We start from the raw sequence: 12,478 nt of genomic DNA, 5'->3' as shown, positions 1-12,478 counted from the left end.
TCAAATAAAAGAACAGAAGAAACCTCCAGAATTGGAACCAATTGAAACAGAAGTAACCAACCTATCAGAGATAGAGTTCAGAACATTGATGATAAGAATGTTTAAGGAGCTTAGTGATGACATAAAGAAGCATAGAGAAATCATAATAAACAACCAGTTAGAACTAAAGAATACAATAACTGAAATAAAGAACTCACTTGAAGGAATTACCAGGAGGTTAGATGAGGCACAGGATCAAATCAGTGACTTAGAAGACAAGTTAGAGATCACCCAAATGGAACAACAAAAAGTAAAAAGTATAAAAAACCAATGACAATGGTTTAACAGACCTCTGGGATAATATTAAGCACAGCAACATGCACATCATAGGAATACCAGAAGGTGAAGAGAGGGAGCAAGGGATCGAGAACATATTTGAAGTAATAATGACTGAAAACTTCCCTAACCTGGTGAAGGAAACCAACATACAAGCCCAGGAAGTGCAGAGAGTTCCAAATAGGATAAACCCAAACAGGTCCACACCAAGACACGTTATAGTTAAAATGGCAAAGGTTAAAGACAAAGAGAGAATCCTAAAAGCAGCAAGAGAAAGACAGAGGGTTACATACAAGGGACTCTAATAAGACTATCAAATGACTTTTCTACAGAAACATTGCAGGCCAGGAGGGAGTGGCAGGAGGTACTCAAAGTGATGAAAAACAAAGGCCTACAACCTAGTTTACTTAATCCAGCAAGACTATCATTTAAAATTGAAGGAGAGATAAAGAGCTTCCCAGAAAAGAATAAGCTAAAGGAATTTATTATCACCAAGCCAGCACTGCAGGAAATATTAAAAGGGCTTCTGTAAACAGAAGAAAGATGAAAACAATCTAACTACAAATAAAAAATGGCAATAACTATGTACCTATCAATAATCACTTTAAATGTAAATGGATTAAATGCTCCAATCAAGAGACATAGGGTGGCTGAGTGGATAAGAAAGCAAGACCCTTGTATATGCTGTATACAAGAGACTCACCTCAGATCAAAAGACACACACAGGCTGAAAGTGAAGGGTTGGAGTAAGATATTTCATGCAAATGGAAATGAGAAAAAAGCTGGAGTTGCAATACTTATATCTGACAAAATAGACTTTAAAATGAAGAACATATTAAAAGACAAAGATGGGCACTACATAATAATAAAGGGATCGATCTGACAAGAGGACATAACCCTAGTAAAAATCCATGCACCCAATATAGGAGCACCTAAATATATAAAACAGATATTGACTGACATAAAGACAGCGATCAACAGTAACTCTATCATAGTAGGGGACTTCAACACACCTCTGACAACAAAGGACAGGTCTTCCAGACAGAAAATCAATATGGAAACAATGGCCTTAAATGAAACATTGGACCAGTTGGATTTAATCGATATTTTCAGAACATTTCATCCCAAAGCTGCAGAATACATGTTCTTCTCAAGTGCACATGGAACATTTTCCAAGATAGACCACGTTAGGCTGCAAAACGAGTCCTGATAAGTTTAAGAAAATTGAAATCATACCAATTGTCTTCTCTGACCACAGTGCTATGAAATTAGAAATCAACTACAGGAAAAAAAACTGGAAGATACACAAATTCTTGGAGGCTGAATAACACATTACTAAATAACGAATGGGTCAACCATGAGATCAAGGAAGAAATCAAAAGATATCTCGAGACAAACGAAAATAAAAACACGATGACCCAAAATCTATGGGATACAGTGAAAGCAGTCCTAAGAGGGAAATTCATAGCAATGCAGGCTTACCTAAAGAAACAAGAAAAATCACTAATCAACACTTAAGGGATCTGGAAAAAAACAGCAAAATAAGCCCAAAGGGAGTACAAGGAAGGAGATAATAAAGATCAGAGTGAAAATAAATGAACTAGAGACCAGAAAAACAATACAAAAGATCGATCAATCCAAGAGTTGGTTTTTAGAGAAGATAAGCACAGTTGAAAAACTTTTAGCCAGATTCATTGAAAAAAAGAGAAAAGACCCAAATTAATAAAATCAGAAATGAAAGAGGAAAAGTGACAACAGGCACCACAGAAATACAAAAAGTTTAAGAAATTACTATGAGTAACTATATGCCAAAAAATTGGACAATGTGGAAGAAATGGACAATTTTCTAGAAGGATACAACCTTCCAAGACTAACTCAAGAAGAAATGGAAAACCTCAATAGACTGATTACCACCAGGGAAATTGAATCAGTAATCAACAAACTCCCAACAAACAAAAGCCTGGACCAGATGGCTTTACAGGTGAATTTTACAAAATATTCAAAAAAGAATTATCACCTATTCTCCTCAAGCTATTCCAAAAAATCCAGAAGGAGGGCAGTCTCCCAAACACATTTTACAAGGCCACGGTCACCCTGATCTGAAAATCAGACAAAGACATTACAAAAAAAGAAAACTACAGGCCCGTATCCCTAATGAACATAGATGCAAAAATCCTCAACAAAATATTAGCAAACAGAATTCAGCAATACATTAAAAAGATCATACACCATGATCAAGTGGGATTCATTCCTGGTATGCAAGTGTGGTTCAACATCTACAAATCAATTAATATGATACACCACATTAACAAAATGAAAAATAAAAATCAGATGATCATATCAATAGATGCAGAAAAAGCATTTGACAAAATCCAGCAGCCATTTATGATAAAAATTCTTAAGAAAGTGGGAAGAGAGGGACCATATCTCAACATAATAAAAGCCATATATGATAAACCCACAGCTAACATCATACTCAATGGGAAAAAGCTAAAACGATTCCCCTTAAGATGAGGAACAAGGCAAGTTGCTCACTTTCTCCACTTCTATTTAACATAGTGCTGGAAGTTCTAGCCACAGCAATCAGACAAGAAAAAGAAATAAAAGGCATCCAAATCGGTAAGGAGGAAGGAAAATTGTCATTATACGCAGATGACATGATACTATATAGAGAGAGAACCCAAAAGATTCCTCCAAAAAACTGTTAGAACTGATAAATAAATTTAGTAAAACAGCAGGATAATATTATTATTCAGAAATTAATATTCAGAAATTATATTATAAGTATTATTATATTAATATATAAATTATTATAATATTAATAAAATGAATATTCAGAAATCAGTTGCATTTGTATATACTAATAATAAAATATCAGAAGGAGAAATTAAGAAAACAATCCCATTTGCAATTGCTTCAAAGACTATAAAATACCTAGGGTAAATTTAACCAAATAAGTAAAAGACCTGTACTCAGAGAATTATAAGACACTGAAGAGAGAAATTAAAGAAGATTCAAATAGATGGAAACACATACCAAGCTCATGGATAGGAAGAATTAATATCGTTAAAATGTCCATACTGCCTAAAGCAATATAGATTCATCGCAATTCCTATCATTTTTCACAGAAATAGAACATATAATCCTAAAATTTATATGGAACCATAAAAGACCCCGGATATCCTCAGCAATCTTGAGAAATAAGAACAAAGTGGGAGGTATAACAATACCTGACATCAAGTTTTAGTACAAGACTACAGTAATCAAAACAGCATGGTACTGGCATAAAAACAGACACATTGATCAATGGAACAGAATAGAGAGCCCAGAAATAAATCCATGCCTATATGGTCATTTAATCTACGACAATGGAAGCAAGAATTTACAGTGGGGTAAAGACAGTCTGTTCAATAAATGGTGCTGGGAAACCTGGACAGACACATGCAAAAAAATGAAGCTGGACCACCTCCTTACACCATATACAAGAATAAATTCAAAATGGATTAAAGACTTAAATGTAAGATCTGAAACCATAAAACTTCTAGAAGAAAATATAGGAAGAAACTTTACAGACATTACCCAGAGTAAGATTTTTACTGATATATCCCCTCAGGTAAGGGAAGAAAGAAAAAATAAACATGTGAGATTACATCAAACTAAAAAGTTTTTCACAGCAAAAGAAACCATCAATAAAACAAAAAAGGATCCTACTGAATCCCTACTGTGGCATTCTTTGATAATTTTACTTATTTGCCAATGATATATCCGATAAAGGGTTAATATCCAAAATTTATACAAAACTCACTCAAATCAACTCCAAAAAAACAAACAACCCAATTAAAAACTGGCAGAGAACATGAAGAGACATTTTTCTAAAGAGGACATAGAGATGGCAAACAGACAAATGAAAAAATGCTCAACCTCATTAATCATTAGAGAAATGCAAATAAAAACCACAATGAGATACCACCTCACCCCAGTCAAAATGGCTATCATCAATAAATCAACAAACAACAAGTGCTGAAGACAATGTGGAGAAAAGGGAACCCTTGTGCTCTGTTGGTGGGATTGCAGATTGGTGCAGCCACTATGGAAAACAGTATGCAGGTATCTCAAAAAACTGGAAATGGAACTACCTTATGACCCTTCAATTCCACTCCTACGTATCTATCTGGAGAAATCCAAAACTCTAATTCAAAAAAATTTATGCAATAAATTTATGTTTATTGCAGCACTATACACAGTAGCCAAGACATGGAAACAACTGAAATGCCCATCGGTAGACGACTGGATTAAGAAACAGTGGTACATTTATACAGAGGAGTATTACACAGCCATAAAGAAGAATGGAATCTTACCATTTGCAACAATATGGATGGACCTAGAGAACATATGCTAAGTGAAACAAGTCAGACAAAGACAAATACCATATGATCTCACTTGTATGTGGAATCTAAAGAAAAGAATAAATAAATGAACTTATCAGAAACAGTCTCAGAGACATGGAGGAAAAACTGAGGGTTGCTAGATGGGAAGTGGGGGTGGGAATAAGGGGGAAGGTGAGGGATTAGAAAGTACAGTCAGTAACCACAAGATGGCCACGGGGATACAAAAGTCAATTTGGGGAATGTAATCAATAATGTTGTAAAGATTTTGTAGAGTATCCAATGGACACTTGTCCCATTAGGGAGACCACCTCAAGGATGATGTAGATGTCTGATCACTGCATTGTACACCTGAAGCTGAAGCTGAACAATAATGAATGTCAACTACAATTTGTCAACTACAATGTCAAACATAAGAAGTGGAATACAGTATTGGGAATAGAGACAGTGGAAGTGTAATGGCTGTATGCGATGTCAGAGGGGTAGTAGATGGGGGGAGAAGGGTTATCACTGTGTGAGGGATATAAACGATAAATGTCTATTACATTGTTTTGTACATATGAAACTAATAAAAATAAAGTAAAATAAAGATAAGGAAATGAAAAAACAAACAAACAACAACAACAAAACCACCATCCTATGCAGGATATCCTGAACAAATAATGTTTTAAAAATACATATAAGACAACTTGTAATAAAGCAAAATTTATACCTGTGTGTATAAATTGGTATTAAGGGAAAGTTGAAATATTGTTACTACTGAAAACAAAATAAGTTAAACAAAATAAAAACAGAAAAACAACAATAAAAGATAAATGATAACCAAATGCAGTACCTAATCTTTGATTGGATTTCAGATTGCGGAAGGAGGTGAACAACCTTAAAGAAAATATTTGGGTCAATTAGGATAAGTTGAAAATGGGTTATACATTAAATAGTATTATTGTATTTACGTTAAATCTCTTGGGTGTAATAATAGTGTTGTTGTTATGTAGGAAAATAGTCTTAGTCTTAGAAGATTCATGTTGACAGTTTAGGAATGATATGTCAGGATGTCTGCAACTTACTTTCAAATGATTGAGAAATAAAAATATATGTTTATAAAGTGAAAGACACAGAGCTAAAGCAGAAGTGAGAGAAAAAAAGAACAAAAGTGGCAAATTATTAACAACTGTAAAGTGTAAAAAGAAAAAAGATTAAATGTTATATTGTTTTGAACATTAAGTAAAAGTATACAATTTTAATAAAGAAAATTCAGTTTCCTCATATCGCTACTAAATAAGCACTGAAAAAATTTAAAGACTATTATTTGGGACTTCCAGCTCAAGACAGAGGATTTGATATACACATTAAGCTCTGCTTTCTTCCAGATTCCAGATTTATTTTATTTAACTTTGGAATGAACCCACAAGGACAGAGTACTGGAGAGGAAACTACAAAAACAAAATTTTGAAAGCTGAAAAATAGATGAGCAGGTAGCACCTGACTCAGCACTTGGGAGAGCACTGAATCCTGAACCTGTGATGAGAAAAGACAAAAGCAACTCAATTTACAGTGCAGAGCCCTCAAAAGACTCAGAAATTGGCAACATGAGGTAGTTTTAGAAGTGGGGGTGAAGGTGGCTTTAAAAGAGAAGGACTGGCTGGAAGTTTGTTAAGAAAGAATCTCTTTTATATTCTTAGGAACCATGAATCTGTCCCTTCCCCATAAACTGGATGTTTATTCTCTGGAAAATATAAAAAAGAAAGGTTGAGGCTAAGAGTACCATACTCAAAACAGAGCTTAAATAAAAGTTTACATCAGACTATTGAGAACTGACCTCTAACCTTCTTTTCCCACGTGACTTTTATTAAACTATCAGCCAGACATGTAACCACCACACAGAGAATTAGAAGAATCTACGCTAATGTACCCAGCTGAAAGAAGAGGCTTAAAGACAGGGAGTTCCCCAACATGACAGCCCAGACAGATCACACTAACACAAGAGCCACAGTTGACGAGTTCCACCACATAAGCTTTTAAGTGCTCCAAATTAAAATGTGATAGAGGATCATGAGCATTTGAGAAAACATTTAATGTGAAAGACAAAGCTCAAAAGAATGGAGAAAGAAAAGTAACTGAGAAAAGAGAAACAATTCAAGACAACAAACTTTAATAAAAAACTATCATCAAAATTCTCAGAGAAATAGTGACTGCATTATATTCATGAAACAAGAACAGAATGTTCTAAGAAAGGAACATACATAAAATTTTAAAACTCAGTAGCAATAGATGAAGGTGGGGGGGAATCCAGAAATTAGAACAAAAAGGCAAATAGATAGAATATAAGAGAGAAAAACATAAGAAAATTGAGAACTAATCCAACATTTAAATAATAGAGTTTCAAAGAGAAAGCAAAGACAACAAAAGGGAAGAAATCACTAAGACGATAATAACTTAAGAAAAATTTCCAGAACCAAAGGCCATGAGTTTCTAATTAGCATACAAATCTCCTATTAGTTCTCTCAACTTAAAGAAATAAATAAGCTTAGCTCCACTTCCCCTGCAGTCACCATCTCATTTCTCTCTTTTTATTTATGGTTATACTCTTTGAAAGAGTTGATTCAACTGGCTCTAATTTCTCCTTGCCCATTTTCTCTTGAATGCACCCAGTCAGAGTTTTTGTTGTAAAACTCCACTGAAACTGCTCTTCTCAAGACACCCATGACTTTCAAGTTGCTCAATTTAATAGCCAACTTTCTATTCTATACCACACCTTCCAGATATGCAACTCCTCAAATCTTGCCCAATTATTTTGATGACACCTTCCTCTTTCCTGTTGCTCAAAGAAAAATAAGCTGTAATCCACTCTGACTCTTTCCTCTGTCACATACGGCCAGATCCATACCACCAAAAAAATTAAAACTCCTGTTGGTTCCAACTTCAAAGAGAACCAGAATTTGGCCAAATGTTTCCTATATCACACTGAGTGAAAAACCAATGTTTAACAGACTATAAGTCCTTATGTGATTTGACTCCTTTTACCTCTCATATCTCATCTCCTCTACTGGCCCCTTTGTTCACTCTGCTCTAACGACACTGGTCTTCTATTGTACCTTGAACACACTAGGCATGCTATGTCCTGACAGCCTTTACATTTGTGCTTGAAATGCTCCTTCCAGGTATAAGCATCACTTGTTCCCTTAGTTCCTTCATGACTTATCTCAAATGTCACCTTGGTGTGGCATTCTTTGATAATTTTACTTAAAATTGCATCCATCCCAACTCCCCACTGCCAGAATTCCCTGTCCCTCCTCCCCGTTTTATTTTTTTCCATAGTATTTATTATCATTTCACAAGCTAGCTATTTAACTTATTTTGTGTATGGTATTTCCCTTTCACTAGAATATAAGCTCCATGAAAGCTGGGAGTTTTCTGTTTTGTTCTCTGTTGCATTACCAGAATATAGAACTGTGCATGGCACATGGTAGGGAGGAAAGAGAAAAAAAACCAACAAAATTCCATAGAGATAAAAATAGGTTATTTAAAAGGATCAAAAGTCAGAATTAAGATCCAAGATAGTGGAGTAAATAAATGCAATGCTTGTCTCATCCCATGAACACATCGAAATTACAACCGAATTATAGAACAATTAACCTGGAGAACCATCTGAAGTCCAGCTGAACAGAAGGTTTATGACTGAGGGTATAAAAAAGAGGCCATGTTGAGACTGGTAGGATGGGCGGAGACACGAGACAGGCTGGCCCCAAACCTCCATGAGGCAGATGAAAATTAAGAGGGATATCTCAGCCACGGAGGTTCCCCCACTGAGGAGCAAGGGACTCCAGCCCCACACCCGGCTCCCCAGCTGGGAGTGCTGATGCCAGGAAGAGGAGCCCCACAATACCTGGCTGTGAAAAACAGTGGGGATTCCAACAAGTTGGGTGAGATTGAAGGCTGTGGGAAACCCAGATGTCCTTTTAAAGGGCCTGCACAAACTCACCTCTAGGGCTCTTGTGGAGGGACAGTGATGCGGGGGGGGGGGGGGGGGACGTTGAGACCTATGGGGAAAGATGGAGGTGTGTGGCTTAGGGCAAGGGCTGGAAGATAGTTGCCATTTTACCTGTGTGGGGTCTTCCTCTAGTACAGCCAGTAGGCAGGGTGTGATCTTTCTTGTGTTAAGCTCATAGCCAAATCTGAATTTGAATTGGTCTGGTGAACTCCCCTTTTTTCACCCTGGTGACTCACTGAGACCCTGCTATACCCAACTCCATACCACAGGAGGTTTGATCAGTGGCTGAACCTTGTGAGAGCCAGTAACTGGCAGCAGGCCTTGGTGTATCTTGGCTTTTTGCAGAGCTACTCCAACTTGGTACTGGTGGAAGCTGTCCCCAGTTCACACCATGGCCTCTCCCATGTGCCTCCAGGTCCAGCACAGGCAGTGACCAACTACAGACAGCTTTGTAGCTCCTACCAGGTAGTCCTTGGTCAGGCACAGGCACTGGCTGACCTGGGCCTACACCCGACCCCCTCCCAAGAGGCCCCAGAACAACCAAATTGGAGGTTGGCTTCAGACCACAGCAGAGCATCACCCAATTAGCCCCACAAATGGCACATCCAAAGGACAGTACCAACAAGCACCAGAGCTCACTGATGCAAATCCTGTTCTGTGGGGTAAGCCTCCCTCACAGCAGCCCATAAGCTGTGGATGTAGCCAAACCCCACAGACAGTCAGTCTGAGGGTCGATCCCATCCACTGATGTGCCAATAGCAATCAAGGCTCAGCTATAACAGGACGACACACACAACCCACACAAAGGACACTCCTGGAGCACCCAGCTCAGGTGACCAGGGAGACAGTGCCACTGGGTTCCACAGGGCACCTACTATATAAGGCCACTTGGAAAGACTGGGAACCATAGTAGATCTACCTAATACATAGAAACAAACAGAGAAGCAGCCAAAATGAGAAAACAAAGAAATACATCCCAAATAAAAGAAGAGGAGAAAACTCCTGTAAAAGAACTAAATATTATGGAAACAAACAACCTATCAAAGACACAGTTCAAAACACTAGTTATAAGGATGATAAAGGAACTTAGTGACAACTTCAACAAAGAGATAGAAAGCATAAAAAGACATAGAAAGCATATAAAAGTAGCAATTAGAAGTGAAAAATACAGTAATTGAAATGAAGAATGAACTAGAAGGAATCATCAGCAGACTAGATGAAGCAGTGGATTGAATCAGCAATTTGGAAGACAAGGTAGCAGAAAACACCCAATCAGAACAGCAAAAGGAAAAAAGAATAAAAGAAAATATTAGGAAAGTTCAAGAGCCCTTTGGGACAACATCAAGTGTAAGAGTTGCATCATAGGGGTACCAGGAGAAGAGAGAAAACAAGGGACTGAAAGCCTATTTGAAGAAATAATGACTGAAAACTTTCCTAACCTGGTGAAGAAAATAGACATACAAGTCCAAGAAGGGCAGAGAGTCCCAAAAAAGACAAACCCAAACAGGGCCACACCAAGACACATTATCATTAAAATGGCAAAGGTTAAAGACAAAGAGAGAATCTTTAAAGCAGCAAGAGAAAGTTAACCAGTTACTCATAAGGGAGCTCTCATAAGATTGTCAGCTGATTTCTCAACAGAAACTTTGCAGGCCAGGCCAGAAGGTATTGGCAGGAAATACGCAAAGTGATGAAAAGTAAGGATCTACAACCAAGATTACTCTACCCAGCAAGGCTATCATTTAAAATTGGAGGACAGATAGAGAGCTTCCCACACAAGAAAAAGCTGAAGGAGTTCATCATCACCAAACCAGTATGACAAGGAATGTTACAGGGAATTCTTTAAGATGAAAAAGAAAATAAAAACCATGAAGAATAAAATGGCAATAACTACATATCTATCAACAATTACTTTCAATGTAAATAGATTAAATGCTCCAATCAAAAACATAGGGTGGTTGAATGGATAAGAAAAGAAAACTCTTACATATGCTGCCTACAAGAGACTCACTGTAGATTGAAAGACAGACAAGAATGAAAGTAAAGGGTTGTAAAGTAAAATACAGGGAATATAGTCAATAATATGGTAATAATTATGTATACTGCCAGGTGGATACTAGACTAGTCAGGGGTATCACTTCTTAAATTATACAAGTGTCCAACCATTAAGCTGTACACCTGAAATTAATATAAAATAATATTGAATATTAACTGTAATTGATAAAATTAAAAGTGGGAGAAATGTGAAGGGGAATAAGAGATTCAAATTTCAAGTTATAAAACAAATAAGTCATGGGGATGTAATGTACAGCATAGGGAATATAGTCAGTAATATTGTGATAGCGTGGTACGATGTCAAATAGTTGCTGGTCTTATCGTGATCACTTCAAGTATATAAATGTTGAACAACTATGGTGTACACCTGAAAAAAAACAAAAAGTCACTAAAAAGAAAAAGAAAAAAGAATCAAGAATGAGAATGATCAGTTTTTCAACAGCCATAATAGAAGTTAGATGAAATGGAGTAATTTCTTCGAAATTAAAAAATTTTCACCTTAGATTCTATATCCAAACAGTCAATTAAATGTGAATTTACACTAAAGACACATAAATGTGCCTTAAGGGCTTTGTACTAATTATTAACTCTATATGGGATATCCTTTCCAAAAATATTATGGCTAACTGTTGCACCTCCTTTAAGACTTTTCTCACATGTCAGCTTCTCAGCAAAGCTATCCTGACTTCTTCCAAGTAGCACTCCTGCCAGACAAGAGGTCCTCTGACCCGAGCCTAAGTTTTGTAGGACCCAGCATGCCACGAACACACACATGCGAGTACATACATAGAGTATAAGGACACCTCCATCAGTTCTGCACTACCTATCACTGTAAATATCCACTCTTGTGACTAACACCATTCAGCCCCCGCTCCTCACACACACAAAAAAATGCATTTCTCCATCACTTTCCTTATGTCCTTGAAATAAAAGGAAACTGTGCTGAATGTATAAAGGTTTGTGGATTGGACCACTGCCAACATTAAAAAGGGCACTGCTTTGGAGTGCAGGGAGGATTTGAGCAGCAGAAACATTTAAGTAAGAGACAAATTAATTAACTTGTCAAAGCTTTGCTCCCAGATAGCATGAAAGCAATAGATTCTTACATAAAAAAGTAACATTTTCTAGTGGTACTGTACATACTTTTTTTTTTTACTTCTCTTTGAATTCCAATTTATGGTTCCAAGTTACTCACAAATTCAAGAGCTATCCACAGGAGTTTCACATGGCAGCTGATGAATATTTTGCAATATGAAACAATCCATATTGCTCTTAAATTTGTGTATATGTAAGTTTAGATATAAGTCAAGTGTGAAGCCAGTTAAACAAGTTCTCACCTGAACTCTTGCTTCAGGCTCCACAGATGTTAGGGACAGAACTTTCTGATCCCCTCATCCTTCTCTACTTTTTCTTTCTCTTTGGCACTTACCTCTTTCTAAAATACTATGCAATTTACTTATTCACTATGTTTATTTTTGTCGTAAGACTTTCTCTGCTAGACTATAAGTCCCTCAAATGCAGGGATCCTGGATTTTGTTCAATAATGAGTCTCAAACACATAGAACAGTGACCCACACTTAAAAAAACCTTTTTTTCTTAGAATTCTTAATAACTGCTCAATGAAATTGAATAATGAACCAATGAATGATGAGTTAATTCTATGTATTTTCTTTCAAGAAGCAACTGAAGAATGCACCCTCCTAAAACAAGGGATAAATTAAATAATAGGATG

This window comes from Rhinolophus sinicus, linkage group LG06 (genome assembly GCF_036562045.2).
Source record: "Rhinolophus sinicus isolate RSC01 linkage group LG06, ASM3656204v1, whole genome shotgun sequence".
Classification (NCBI taxonomy): domain Eukaryota; kingdom Metazoa; phylum Chordata; class Mammalia; order Chiroptera; family Rhinolophidae; genus Rhinolophus; species Rhinolophus sinicus.
This window is presented reverse-complemented; position numbering follows the sequence as displayed.